This window comes from Sceloporus occidentalis, unplaced genomic scaffold (assembly GCF_023333645.1).
Source record: "Sceloporus occidentalis isolate IW3139 unplaced genomic scaffold, rSceOcc1.0.p SCAF_2, whole genome shotgun sequence".
Taxonomy (NCBI): Eukaryota; Metazoa; Chordata; class Lepidosauria; order Squamata; family Phrynosomatidae; genus Sceloporus; species Sceloporus occidentalis.
The window spans coordinates 14,913,528-14,928,320 of record NW_028316982.1 but is presented as its reverse complement, the minus strand read 5'-3'; the positions used below and the strand labels follow the sequence as shown (position 1 = coordinate 14,928,320).

General features: G+C 41.3%; 1 protein-coding gene across 13 annotated transcripts in view; it reads right to left on the bottom strand.

The window, feature by feature from the left end:
* Nucleotides 1–14,793, bottom strand: part of LOC149317998 (F-box-like/WD repeat-containing protein TBL1XR1) — a 236,259-nt gene that overhangs the window by 122,272 nt on the left and 99,194 nt on the right. For 10 of the 13 annotated variants that reach the window (XM_089508806.1, XM_089508803.1, XM_089508822.1 and 7 more), the window contains exon 2: nucleotides 11,253–11,317. The gene's annotated coding sequence lies outside the window, so the exon portion shown is untranslated. Of the gene's footprint in view, nucleotides 1–11,252; nucleotides 11,318–12,628; nucleotides 13,749–14,793 lie in introns of those variants that run through there. The other 3 variants (XM_089508821.1, XM_089508809.1, XM_089508810.1) reach the window with 1 other exon arrangement.

Genomic DNA, 14,793 nt, shown 5'->3' with positions numbered 1-14,793 from the left:
GCACTCCAGATGTTTAAGATTATAACTCCCATCTGTGCCAACCAACACTGTCCAGGTCTAGTGGTGATGTGAGCTTGGAAAAGCTGTTCTATTCTAACAAGCAATTCTTTTTCATGATAGAGGTCTTTCCTACTCTTGCGGCTTTCCCCCCAATGATTAGACACCTAGAAACAAAAAACAAAACAAAACAAAACAAAAACTCACCAGTTGCCATCACTTTATCACAGTGCTGTTCTTTTGTTTCATATCCATCCTTACTGTAATATGATCTCTGCCTAGACTATGAATCTATAGATGCCTGTATACATGTTTCATATATTTAAAATTAATATATTAATTTTAATAAATCACCAGGAACAGATTATATTCTAACTGAACTGCTACAATACACACAGACCAAATCAACTCTTGTGTTAACCAAAATACGGCCACAAACATGGAAAACAAAATAGTGGCCAACAGACAAAACAATCAATATACATCCCCATCTACAAAAAAATTAAAAATAAAAATAAAGGAAATACAAAAAATTGCAGAAACTATAGAACCATAGCATTAATTTCCTATGCTCATCATTCTGCAACTGAGGAGTGGAACAAAAGGGGAAAATAAAGCAGTTTCCAAAGTGGGAAATTTAGATGATGCACTGCTCCAAAGCAGGCTGAAGATGCCCTCTGGGGCTAAAATATGGAACAAATAGAACCTGAGATAGATTGGCTTAGTGCGGAAGATGCACATTTTTCCCTGTGCATATAAACAATCCGATATGATAGTGGGACTGTAGCAAAGCAAAGAAATGAAAATGTGACAACAGCAATGGATGTAATGACAACATACACAAACATACACAGACAGTACAACACGGGGGCATGAAGGGCGCATGTAGGAGGGACCTCCATGATTGTGCTTTGCCATTTTATCATTAGCACAATGATGCACCGATACCTCTGGGATGGGATAGCATATGGGTGGACTTGGGAGATACTTTGGGTTTCTGGCAGTGTGTCCATGTGATAGTGTGCATGTATGGTGGGGAAGCAACAACTACAACAAAAATCACTACATAACGGTATGGTTTGACAACGCATTGTGTGGTTGGGCCATGTGCATTTGGCCCACCTTGGGAGTGGGTCACGCGAGTAGTGGGGTTTCAACCTGATTTGGGAAAAAGCAGGATCAAGCTGCTTTTTCCTGCTCATTTGTTCCAGGTCATAGACTTCAATCATATATGGAGAAGGAAATCCCAAAGATACAAATAGGGTTCAGGAAAGGAAGAGGTGCTACAAACCACATCTCAAACATATAATAATGTTTATTGGAGTGCACCAAGGACTTCCAAAAGAAAATCAGCATGTGGTTTAAAAATTATAGCAAAGCCTTTGACTTCATAGATCAAAAAAGCTATAGATGGCTCTTAAAGACATAGAAGTACTACTTCTTCTGATAGTCCTGATGAGACATCTTTACTTAAGACAAGAGACAACTGTTAGAACAAAATATGGAAAAACAGAATGATTTCCAATTGGCAAAGGGGTCAGGCAAGGCTGCATTCTATCACCCTATTTGTTCAACTTGTACACAAAGAATATCATAAGAAGAGCAGGTTTAGACTCAGGAGAAGGAGGAAACATAGGAGGAAAGAATATCAACTATCTAGGACAGTGATGGCGAACCTATGCCACGCGTGCCGGAAGTGGCACTTTGGGCCATTTCCTCGGGCACAGGGTGAGGGAGAAGGCGGAAGAGGCACACGTGTGCCCATTCCTCCACCTCCCTGCCTTTTCCTGGCCTCCATCTGTGTCTCGGACACAGCTGGAAGCCAGAAAAGGGCGCTCCGGAGAAGGAGCCAGAGGAGCGCGCCTTTGGCTCCTCCTTGAAACCTTCTCCCGTCCCCCAGCTGCCTCTTCAAGAGAGCTAGAGGCTGGGAAAAGGGCGGGGAGAGGAGGAGTGACCAGCTCGGGCCAGTGCCTCCTCCCCAGGGAGATTTGCCGGCATCCAACTGTCTCTGGAGAGACAGCTGGAAGCAGGGAAAGGTCCATGGGAAGGGAGGCAGGGGCCCTCCCCATCTCCCTCCTTCCCCACTTACCCTTCCTGCCCCCCAAGTGCCCAAAAAGGGGCACCTAGAGGGCAGGGAAAGGTCCGTGGGGAGGGAGGAAGGGGCCCTCCCCATCTCCCTCCTCCCCCACTTACCCTTCCTGCCTTCCAAGTGCCCCAAATGGGGCACTTGGAGTGCAGGGAAAGGTCCTTGGGGAGGGAGGCAGGGCCCCTCCCCATCTCCCTCCTTCCCCACTTACCCTTCCTGCCCTCCAAGTGCCCCAAATGGGGCACTTACAGGGCAGGGAAAGGTCTGTGGGGAGGGAGGCAGGGGCCCTGCCATTCCTCTTCTTCCCCTTTTGCCTTTCCTCGCCCCCAAAGGGCTTTAGAGAGCCCTTTGGGGCGAAGAAAGGTCCGGGAAGAGGAGGACTGGAGCCATGCCCATGGCTCCTCCCCCTCAAGGGCCTTTGCTGACCCCCAGCTGTCTCTGAGAGACAGCTGGGGGCCGGAAAAAAGGCAGGGGAGGAGCCCCGTCCAGAGGGCGGAAGCTCCGCCCATGGAGGGTGGAAGCCACTCCCCGTGGGACAGAAGCCCCACCCCAGCACACAGCCCCATCCTAGGGGCAGAAGCCCCGCCCCCTGGCACGCAAACCTAAAAAGGTTTGCCATCACTGATCTAGGATATGCGGGTGACACCATACTACTAGTGGTAAAGATCACAGACTTGGAACAATTACTAAGGAAAGTCAAACAAGAAAGTGCGAAAACAGGTTAACTGTTGAAACTAAAGGGAACAAAAATGATGCCATGGGGACACATAAATTCAACCGCCCTAGACAATAAGGAAATCAAAATAGCTAAAGATTTCCTGTACCTTAGGCCCGGTACAGACCAGCACCATACACATCATGAAGACGTGCTAGGGTTGTCTTGGGGCATCTCTTACAGACACCCCGCAACCATAGCATGTCTTCTGTACGTCAAAATGGCAGCGTCCTGTACAGATGGGTGCCGCCATTTGACGCGACAGATGCCTAGTGTCCGCACATCGCGGTGCCATAATGACATCGTGAGTGCGCCATTGGCGCACTGTGGTATCATTATGGCCTCACAAAAAAACCCCGCTTTTTGCGGGTTCTTTTTGCTCTGCGAGAAAGCTGCACGGTTTGTCCACTGTGGCTTCCCCGTGGAGCAAACCAGGTTGCCAGCAAACCGCCCTTTTTGGGCGGTCTGCACTGGGCCTTAAATTAGATCAAACATTGATCAAAACAGAGACTGCATTCAAGAAATCAGAAAACAGCTAAAAATGGAACTGACAGCTATGAAAGAATAGGATAAGATTTTAAAGTGCAAAGATACACAACTGAATTGTCCAGTCCACTGTATTCCCCATCACCATGTGCAGATGTGAGAGCTGGACAGTAAAGAAAGCCAGAAAGTTAATTTTCTCAAATAGTTATTTGAGTTATTTGAGATGTGGTGCTGGAAAAGAGTGCTGAAGATACTGTGAACAGCCAAAAAGACAAACAAATGGGTCCTTGAACATCTCAGGCCTGATCTCTCCCTGGAAGCCAAGATGATCAAAATGAAACTGTCATATTTTGGCCACATCATGAGAATGTGTGACTCATTAGAAAAAAACAGTATGCTGGGAAGGGTAGTGAGAGGAAGACCACATGCCAGATGGATAATGAGGGAGATCATGGACGTGAATTTACAGGACTTAAGCAGGTCAGTGGAGGGCAGGGGATCTTGGACTGTCTCATCCACAGGGTTGCCATGAGTTAAAGTTGACTTGAATGCAGTTAACAACAACAACATATTTAAAATATTTCCATATCACCTTCCTGTACTATAATGCAGCCTCAGGGCAGATCAAAACGTAAAAAACTAAAAGGATAAAATATTATATAAAACACAAGGCTGTACACACTGCCAGTACCACATCAGAGAATAAAATACCAGTTCAGTCAGCATATGTGTGATCAGTTGGCTACCATAATATACATATAATCCATTTATTTATCAAATATTTCACATACAGTGGACCCTTGTTATACACTGGGGTTTGGTTCCAAGATCCCCCGTGAATAACAAAATCTGTGGATGCTCAAGTCCCATTAAATATAATGAAAGAGCAAAATGGTGTCCCATATAAAAATTGGAAAATCAAGGCTCGGTATTTGAAATGTATACTTTTTTTTAACATTTTCAAACCGTGGATGCTTGAATCCATGTATAAAAAATCTGTGTATAAGAAGGGCCGACTGTACTTTGTCTAGAAATGCATATAGACGTTTGGATCTTCAGCTTCCAAACCTGACTGCTACCCAGTTTAATAATAATAACAATAACAATAATAATAATAATAATATTTATATGCCGCCTCTCCCGCAGGATTGAAGCAGCTTAAAACATTGGGTAAAACAATGAGAAGGCACTCTGGGTCAACCTGGTCTTTATTGGTTGAAGAATGTTCTTGCCAGAGGACCTGAGTGTGCGGGGCAGATTGTATGGAAGGAGGTGATCCCATAAATAGGTTGGACCCAAGCCATGTAGAGCTTTAAAGATTATAAATAACACCTTGCATTGTGCCCAGAAACTAACAGGCAGCCAGTGAAGAGATTTTAAGATAGGAATAATGTGGTTACCTCTAGTTGTCCCTGTGACCACTCTGGCTGCTATATTTTGGACTAATTGAAGTTTTCGGACAAGGCACAAGGGTAGCCCCATACAGAGTATATAGTGTGTAGATCAAGGGAAGTAATAGTACCACTCTATTCTGTTTTGGTCAGACCTCACCTGGAATCCTGTGTCCAGTTCTGGACACCACAATTCAACAAGGATGAGTTAAATAACCTAAGTCTTTAAAACAGCATCCACTGCCCCAACACACACATCCCAAAATCATTATCTTTACAGTTCAATTCACTGAGGCAATATTCCAGAAAAAATCCACCTGGCTGACCCTTATGATGGCAATAGTTATTGCCTTTGTCCAAGTCTCAACTCATAAACTAAGGCTTGCTCTCAGAGCTGTCACAAACATAAAATTAGGCTTGGGAAGACCACACATACCATCTCAAGTTTCTTCAAGGAAAGGAGGGATAAAATGTCTAATACGTATTACTACTGTTAATATGTCAACTACTATTTCTACAGCTACTTAGTGAAGCTCATCAGGACAAACAGTCAAGCCAGATGAAAGCCTAGGCCCTTATCACAATGAACCCTAACCGTGAGCAAAACATTCCTGAAGTGTTTCTGAAGCGCAAAGGTGTGATCATCCGTTGCACTTCTAGAACGTCATTGAGGCATCCCACGTTCATGGAAAAAACATTTTTTAAATAATTGAAGAATCCATTAGAACAGGGGTAGGCAATCTTTTTGAGCCGGGGGCCGGGTTGCTGTCCCTCAGACAACTGGGGGGCCGAAGCCAAAAAATAAATAATTAAATAATTTTTTAAAAAAATAAATATATAAATAAACCAGGACAAATGTAGGACAAAATTTTGAAATGGAAGAAACTTTTTTTTAAAAAAATGGAGGACATGCAAAAAATTTTGCTGATTTTTTAAAAAATGTTAATATAAATGCATGTTTCTGAGACTTCTATAGACAATTGCCCCCCAAAGGCCCTGGCAGCAATCGGCGGCAGGACCGGGCTGGGGCCGGTCCCAAGGCCTCGCCGGGCCGCATCCGGCCCGTGGGCCGCAAGTTGCCTACCCCTGCATTAGAAAATGGGAGAGAAGCTGGACACCTCAATGACCTTTCAGAAACGCAACGGATGATCACACCTTCGTGCTTCAGAAACACTCCAGGAACATTTTGCCACGGTAAGGGCTTCATGTGATAATCCCCCTACATTTTCTTTTTTGACACAATGCAACACCAATGTTGGTTTAATACTGTATTGCATTTAAAAATCCACAAATATCTTCTTGCTGGGCTTTGCTGCTATTTTTGAAAACAAGGAACATTCCTACATTGATTCCATATTATGTATGAATATGTCTTCAAGGTACCTGTCAACTTATAGTGACTCCATCAATTTCATAGGGCTTTCTCAAACAAGGAGGTGGTTTTGTCAATTCCTTTCTTTTACTCCCTATTGAATGGTAAATGTGGGCCTTTTTCTTAATCCTCAGTGTTCACCAGCCAACATCTTATGCCACACCTAAAAGGAAGTTTAGCACTACCAATTACAAATCTCCATGGTAGTAGCAGCAGAATGGCACTCTTTGGGCCATACATTGATAGCAATAGAAGCAAAAGTTGAACACTAAAAACAGTAATATGTTTGTGATAGGTCATCCCAGAAAAGAGAAATGGGCACTTAAGTAGAATAGACCAACACTAGACTCTTTAGACTCAGCAGCAAATTTTATGAGACCCCCGTTTCTCGTTTCTAGCTCTGTAAGCAGGCATTTAAGTTAGACTTTATGCTCCATAAGGAGGGATACACGGTGTTATAAAGGAGCAGTCTGCCCCCCCAACCAGCAAGAAAACCCATTCCTAAAGGAAGTGAGGCCAATGAAAAAAGCACAAAGAGAAAAGTTACACTGAAATGGCATTAAAAATGATATTATTTTCAAACATTCTGTCTTCAAGAACAGATAATATAGCTGAAATGCACAAACCAAATGCAGTAACATTCACAAGTAACAACCAACCACAGCTTATATAATGTTTTTTGGAGTTTAAAATACACTGTTCTTGTTCACACAATCCAAAAGACAAGATATGAAAAGGTCTTTTATACATAGCCCTTTTGTTCCTTCCCTTATGCACACTACAACCAAACCAGAAGATCTCTACTTAACCAGTTTCCAATTTCATCCAAATTCTATGGTTAGCATCTTGAGAAATAACCTAGGAACTCAAAACACAAGCAAAATGTGGTCTACAATCCTGGCTTCCTTCAAAACTGTTAACCATACCACATCACTTCAGATGTAATGGGAAGCCATCATTAATTGGAGACTTTCTGATTTAACCAAGGGCTTCACAGAGGGACAGGCAGTGGAGTTGTGTTCACATGGAAAGGGCTCTCTCTTTTGGTAGAAACCAAGATATTGTCTAAGAAATCCTTAACCAACACTGTGAGCACACTTGCATAACCTGCCAAGCAAAATATAAATGCCAGGCAACAACACCCATCAGATGCCAAACAACACCCCACTTTTGCACTAGCATGCAGCAAGGACAGATTTCTCAAATTCTCACTTTAGCTTGGTGGTCTTCAAATTGTGCCTTCCAACTTCAGGATAATATTATAACCACCTGCTCTCCTTTTTACCTGATGTAATCACATTACAAAAACATTATTTGTTGTCCCAAGAGTAGGTGGCTGTGAGTAATGTCAATCTGCAAGGCAACAAATAGGTAATGTGCAGATGTTGTATGGACAACATTCAAAGGCCACTTCAGGAACATACACAATGTTGTATACCTCAAGCAGCATCCTGCACAGCCTCCTTTATCACAGGCTGGTCTATGAACAGAGGCTCCAGAAGAATCCATATATTTATTCCATCTGTCATATTACATGAAGCTATTTGGAAAAAGCAGCCACATGGCAATAGTGTCCATTCTAGTACTCTAATATGATGCTCTGAAAATGCTGTATATCTGCATAGATTGTAAAGAATACCTGCAAATTGAAAAGTGGCTCTCAAAATGTCAAGATGTCCCATTTGGGGGGGGGGGGGGGGATCAACCACTGCTATGTTCCCCCACAGTTCAGCAAAAACCAACACCACCTGTTTATGGAAAAACTATTTTTTTGTGAAGTAGTGTAAACATTCACTTATTTTACTCTCACACATAGGAACAAAGAACTTTAAGGCTGTCCGTCTGACATTATGAGAGATTTCCTGCTATTTCATTTTACTGGGTTTTAAGTGTTTTCAGTGAACAAAAATTGCTCAAGATTGGGTAAAATACACTGTATGTAAAGACAGTTCACTACAGGTACTTCCTAGCCATAAACAACAAAGAAATAAAAGCAGTTGACAGCTATGTTTCTACTGGCTGCACCAGCCTTGCTTTAACCTGGTACCTTCCAGGTGTTTTGGAAGTCAGCTCATATCAGTTGCATACAGCAGCCAATTATGAAGAACGCTAGCTTGTAGTCCAAAAATATCTTGAGGTGGGGCTTTAGGTCAGGGAAGACTGATCTTCAAATACTAGCAATGTCTTTCCAGGATTTCAGATAGAGGTCTTTGCAAATCCTGCCAGGAGAGGCCAATAGTTAAACCTTTGGCCATCTACAGACAATAAGTTAGGAAGTTTCTTCAAACCTATGCTCATAGCCATAATGGAAACTTGCTTTATTTAAAAATAAACAAATAAATAAAGTGGAACCTGAGATACTTGTCACACTGCATTTTTCAACCAGTGCTACATTCTGTGCTTTGCATTACACAATCGCAAAAATACACACAGTGCCATGTATTATTTCTTTTACCCAAATGACCGTCTTCCTGCTCCAAGCAGTAATTAAGGATCAGTTATCACTATACCAAGTAACAGGCTCACAACTTTACAAATACTTATTTTCTGGCAAAACCTGTAGGGGGAAAATTAGGAATAAATGCAACAGGGCCTGAAACAGCTACTTCCTGGCATTTTAAAATTTAATGAAGTGTTGGGAGTATTTTAATATGCAGTGAGTCATGTTTTTAAGAGAGGCAATAATGCAAAACAGTATTTCAGTCTTGGCTAAATCTCAGTATGCAAGCATAAAGTAATAGAGGGGAGGGGCTTTATTCTGCTAGGGAAAAGGCAATTTGGAAAATTAAATCATTCTGAAAAGAAACAAAAAGAGGGGGGTTGAAAGACATTAAAAGAGGTGGTTGAAAATGTCTCAGTCTATGTTCAACCTCACTCTTTGGCCAGCTGTATGATTAGCAAGATAGGTTTGGAGAATTAAAGGTCTTTTCTGAACATCAACTGGATGTTATATACAGCCCAGCCCTGTGCAGCTGTTCAAAATGATTTGGAGTTGCGCTAACGCACCCCACTACAACACCCATCAGCACCCACTGTTCATGCATGCATTTGCAGCATTCTACACAAAGACAAGCACACTATGAGCAAACACAGACATAAGAACTACTCAGGATGGGCCCGAGAAATATAGCCTCTGTTACGAACGTTGAGTCAGATGTGGACATAATGGGGAGGAAGTGATGGACATGGTCAGGACTGGTTATGTCTGAAGAGATACTCCAAGACAAGTTATTATCCAGTGGAAGCCATGTGGTGCACATGTTATAGTTTAAGATTCAGGAATCAAGAATCTGATAGTGAATTCTGGATGTAAAAAGATCTTTAAGCAGCCAGAATAAACCATCAATCATGTTTAGAATTTTATTTCCTTCCCTAACCTAACAAATGTATATATAGTATTAAACAGGAACATCAGAAAGACCCAAATCTGTGCACATTCACAAAGACCTTCCACAACGTTTGTTAAGAGGTAAGACACTGTCTAAAGATATGACACCAAGTCTGCCAACTGCCAGACACTGCACTCACATTTGGCTTCACTTCAGCAACTTTTTAAAAAATCTTTTCAGTACTCAGAATATGAATACACACGCGCACACACACCTATCCACTCATGGAGATAAAATAGTTGAAAATGCTGACTGTGATTCAACTCTTTACCTAACAGATTCTTTGCCTCCATCTTTAATGGCCCCTAAGAAAAATTTTCATCACTCATATAAATATAAAAATTGGTACAACATATCCCAAAAGCTGAGGTTCAAACTGAAAAATATCTCACTGAATTTAAGATGCATGCTTGTAAGGTGGAAAAAAAGTCACTGCATAGATGGCAAAAGTCACGAAACAGTAATATTGTCCCAAAACAAAACGCAAACATGAAGGGAGAAAAGTCATACATACACACACACACAGTCAGCCTTCCTTATAGGCGGGCTTGCCTTCCGTGGCTTTGATCTTATATAGAAGGCAAGCCCCGGCAGAAATAATGGGGCGCATACTTGTGCCCTGTGTCCCATGCACTGCCGTGAGCATGTGTCCCATTATTTTCTATGGGGCTTGAACATACGCTCTTTCCCAATACGCAGGGGAGGGGGTCCCCGCTTATGGGGAGGGTGGACTATATATATAAAGTTGTTGGTCCCAGTTGGAATCAGTACCTAGGAGGATTCCCCTTCAACTGTTACATTCTATATCTGATTTGAAAATGAAAATAAATGCAAGAATGGTATTGAATTCATCACTTATCCTATCCACCTAAATAAAGACAAGCTCTTGCCATTTTTCGATATCTTGTGCTACATGGACTAGAAGTTTGGTAGACCTCTTACAAAACAGGAAACTATCCACTGTGGATGCTGCAGAACAAGTGTAGCAACATTAGCAACAAGATGGTTTCCTCTCCACCACAGTTAGCAAACCATTCTACCAATGACTGAAAAGTCAAAGGTGAGCTGGGAGAATGTGTGGCTCTCCAGATGTTAACGGGCTACAACTCCCACCATCTCTGGCCAACATAACCAATTGTGATGGATGGTGGGCACTGCAGATCAGTAAAATCTGGAGGGTCATGCTCCATTACTTCCCTAGAGTACAGTGACTAGGCTGAATGAAGAGATCAGTAACAGGTAGAGTCAGAGAAGTTGTGGGGTTAAGTTAGCATGAGGAACATTTTATTTATAAATGACTACCAGTAATATCTTTAAGGCCAATAATCATTCCCTTTAAAACAGTAAATTCCCACCTCCCCACACAATTGACACACAACATTTAGTGACTTCTGAGATGTTTGTTAGGAGATTTGGAGAGGAGGGATTCTTCTGCCAATTGAGGAATAACCCAGAGTATATCAAAACCTCCCTCTTGTTTTTCTGTGGTTCCATTTTTGGCACTCTTCACCCATGTTTGAAATTACAGGAAGTGATACGAGCTTAACCAAAAAAGAAATCCCGGAACTGCTACTAACTGCACACACCACATGTCAGATTTGACTGTTGTATCAACTAAGATGTTGTCTGGCTACAAAAGAATACTTTCTAGAAAAATGTGTGCCACGTTGCCCCATAGGCCAATGTAAATCAGATAAACTATTTTAAAACATCTTTCGTAAATAGTATGCTTTGTTCCTTCTTTTCAAGTCAGAGTCAATTTTATGAAAACAAGTTAAAACATGAAACCATGCTTAGGGCATTTAACCATACTTACCATTGGTAGAGCATTGATGGGTGGAAGGTTTCCTATTAGGAGCCTCCAATCACAACAAGATGGTACTGGAAGCGGAAAAGAAAAGAAGAAAAAGACAAGTTAAAAATAAAAGAGGCAGCAACACACCATACTATGAGGAGTGGTGAGACCAGATTGTTCAAGAGATGTTTTTTCACCTTGAATTCTGAGAGAGTGAAACAATATTTAATCTTGTCACTTGTCCATGAAAACGAAGGCTACTGTTAATTTATATGTGTTAAAATATGTTAATCTAGAATACATTCATTTCCATATTGAGATGAGTTAGAGACATGCACAATGACAACTCAGGATGTGGTCCACACTCTACAGCATAAAGGGGAGCACATTCTCATAACACCCTACCCCACCTAATTCCTAAAAACTCTGGCTTGGAACACTGTATGACTCAAATATGTTGCAACAAAAATCAGTAGACCCCCCTCCCTCCAAATTTTAAAAAACACCTAATCTTCCACCAGCTTAAATCACCCCACTTTCCCTTTTAGGAGCTGTTGCCACATCAAACAGCAGTACAAAAAACATCTGGCTTTCACTCGGGTAGGGAAAGCTGTTTTTAGAGTGACTGGCAGTGGCTCACCAGGGTTTCAGTCAGAGGTGTTTCCTAGCAATATCTGAAAGGGCCAAGGATCAAACCTGTGTCTCTCTGCATACAGAGTTTGTACTGTGCCAATTGATTGGGAAAGTCTGTGCTCACAGTCATAACTGAAATCTGCTTTAAAAATATTAAACAAAATTGAAAGTGGGAAGTAACATACTTGTGGAACTGCTTTTCTCATCCAGTACCCAATTCTTTGCTTTGTGTTATACAATCACAAAATATGCACTGGTTCTGGAATGACCATCAATATCAACAACACCTAGTTTCAAAATTTGCAGAAAGATGTATTTCCAGTGCCATGAATTACACTCTCTAATTTTCCAGACTTACAAAAACAGGGAGGGGAGAAGCACTCTATTTTGACTTGTAAACAAGTCTGGCTCTACTCAGTGCATGGGTGGAAGACCACCCGGAAATTTCAAGCATGTCATCTATCGTGAAAGAAAGGGGCGATAGAAATTGGCTAAATAAACAGATATCAGAATAATGTTTTTATATTGTAGTAGCTGTGAAAACTCTCAACAGGAACTTTCTTCTATGAGGAAATCACCAACAAGCATAGGGTGCAATCAGATATGCATTTATTGATCACATTTATAGCCTAACGTTTCAGTCTGGAATTCATATTTTTACATTTACATTTTGAATGTAAGGTGACTACCATACAAAATTCAAACATGGAATCAAGTACAATATGAAACAACTGAAAAAAATCCAATACAAAGAGAAACATTACCAATATTAGTTTGTGTTGTTGTCATTAACTGCCCTCGAGTTGTTGTTAAATGCCATGGCGATCCTATGGATGAGATATCTCCAAGACCTTCTTTCTTCCACTGTTCTCCTTAATTCCTGCAAACCCATACCTGTGACCTCCTAAATAGAGTGCATCCATCTAGCATGTAGCCTTCCTCCCTTTCTATTTCCCTAGCATTATTGGGTTGTTTTTTTCAATGAGTCCAATATTAGTAGCACTGGAAAAACTATGTGTGTGTCTGCATGTATGAATCACTGGTCATGTTTTTCACATAAAGGCATCATGACAGGCGTCCATGTTGGCCACCCATCTAAGCTCCAAAAGGTGGGCATGTTGGTGGGCTAACTGGATAACTCAGTTCCTAGGCAGGTTCATACACAGTTTGCAAACAAGTTCCACTAAATTCAGGGGACTTATTTCTGGGTAAACATTTCAATGAGTCAATGGAGACTACATACACGCCTTGTTTAACTTTGTAACTTTTACTACGCTTGTCACTGGCAAACAACAGCTATGCTCAAATTATTGGACAATTCCTATCAACCCACTATTAAGCCCTATCCATGCACAAGTCCACCTTTGATCATCACTGATTTTCCTCTTAGCCTTAATATCACTTGTAACTTCTTCCAGCAGAAAGGGAAAACGGGCCTGTAAGGCAGTGCTACCCAAAGTGGTGGTTCATGGACGAATACTTGTGTATGATCATAGCTGAGGTGTCTGAGACTCTTCAGAAAAGAAATAAACATTTTCATGCAATAGCCATTAATTAATATGGTATTAGTCCTTAGAAAACTGCCTGCTCCCAGCATCAGATAGTTTGGGAAGAATTTCCATAAGAGCAGGACCAATCTGTGAAAGGTATCTTTTAGTTCTCCAGATCTATATCAAGCTGTGTGTGTCTCTGTTTACCTTCAAGTCACCTTTCGACTTACGGCAACCACATGATTTTCATAGGGTTTTCTCAGGCAAGGAATGCTCAAAGATGTCTTTGTCAATTCGTCTGAAATATAGCCTATAGCACTAGGTATTCATTGGCAGTGTCCCATGCAAGTACTACCCAGGGCTGACCCTGCATAGCTTCCACATTCATACAGGATCTAACGTCTTCAGGATATTTTGATTTCCAAAAATTAGATCTCCTTATTTTTCTCCTGCTATCAGTACAAGAGAAATATAGATATGAAGTGAGGTTAGATAAAAAGACTATAATATTAGCATTTAAGAAAATTGATGGATTCAGCATCCATACTTAATTATATCATCCCAAAAAGTTAATTACTTAATACAAATACCACAAGGTCTTTCATGCTATGATATGGCAGGTGAAGCATTAAACAAAGTATTGTTATATATTATATGTTAGGACTAACCAAAATGCACCACAAAGCTTTGCATACTTTTTAGTTCTCCAGAAAACTTTATCAACTTAAGTGGTACAAAAATAATTGGGGGAGAGGGCTAGAAACCCCCATATTGAAAATCAGGCCGAGTATTATAAGAGAACTCGCATGGTGTAACAGTGTGAGTGTTGGGCTATGACTCTGCAAACCAGGGTTCAAATCCCAGCTCAACCATGGAAATCCACATAGGCAAGTCGCATTCTCTCTGAGGAAGCTTCAGAGGAAGGCAAAAGCAAACCCTATTTGAAAAAATCTTGCTAAGAAAGCCCCATGACAGGTGCATGTTAGGGTCACTATAAATTCTAATAATCTGAAGACACCATCACAACATCTGCTGTTATGAAGTCTGTAGATAAGGTCATTCCCAATGTGGACACTGTAGACTATTGGATGTATGGGTGTCAAATTACATCTAACAATGCATATTGAGATGAAGAATTAGTGGCCACCTTCCTCTTCTGGGAACACAAAGACTAGCTGTAACTTGGAGTTGAGTTGATTGTCTTAGGAAAATGCAGACTGCTGAGTCCACAATGAGCATGTAACTCTGGAGCAAGTGATACAATAATTAGGAAGTGTATATGGAATTAAAAAGTGACAGATGACCCCGAAAGAGTTCTATAACAAAATAAAATATATGTTCTTTTATCTATAGCAAAAACGGAGGATTTGAAGCCCTATCACCACCTTTGAATGACCCAGCATAGCTAAAACTAGAGTGGAGTGCCCCTCTCCAGAAAT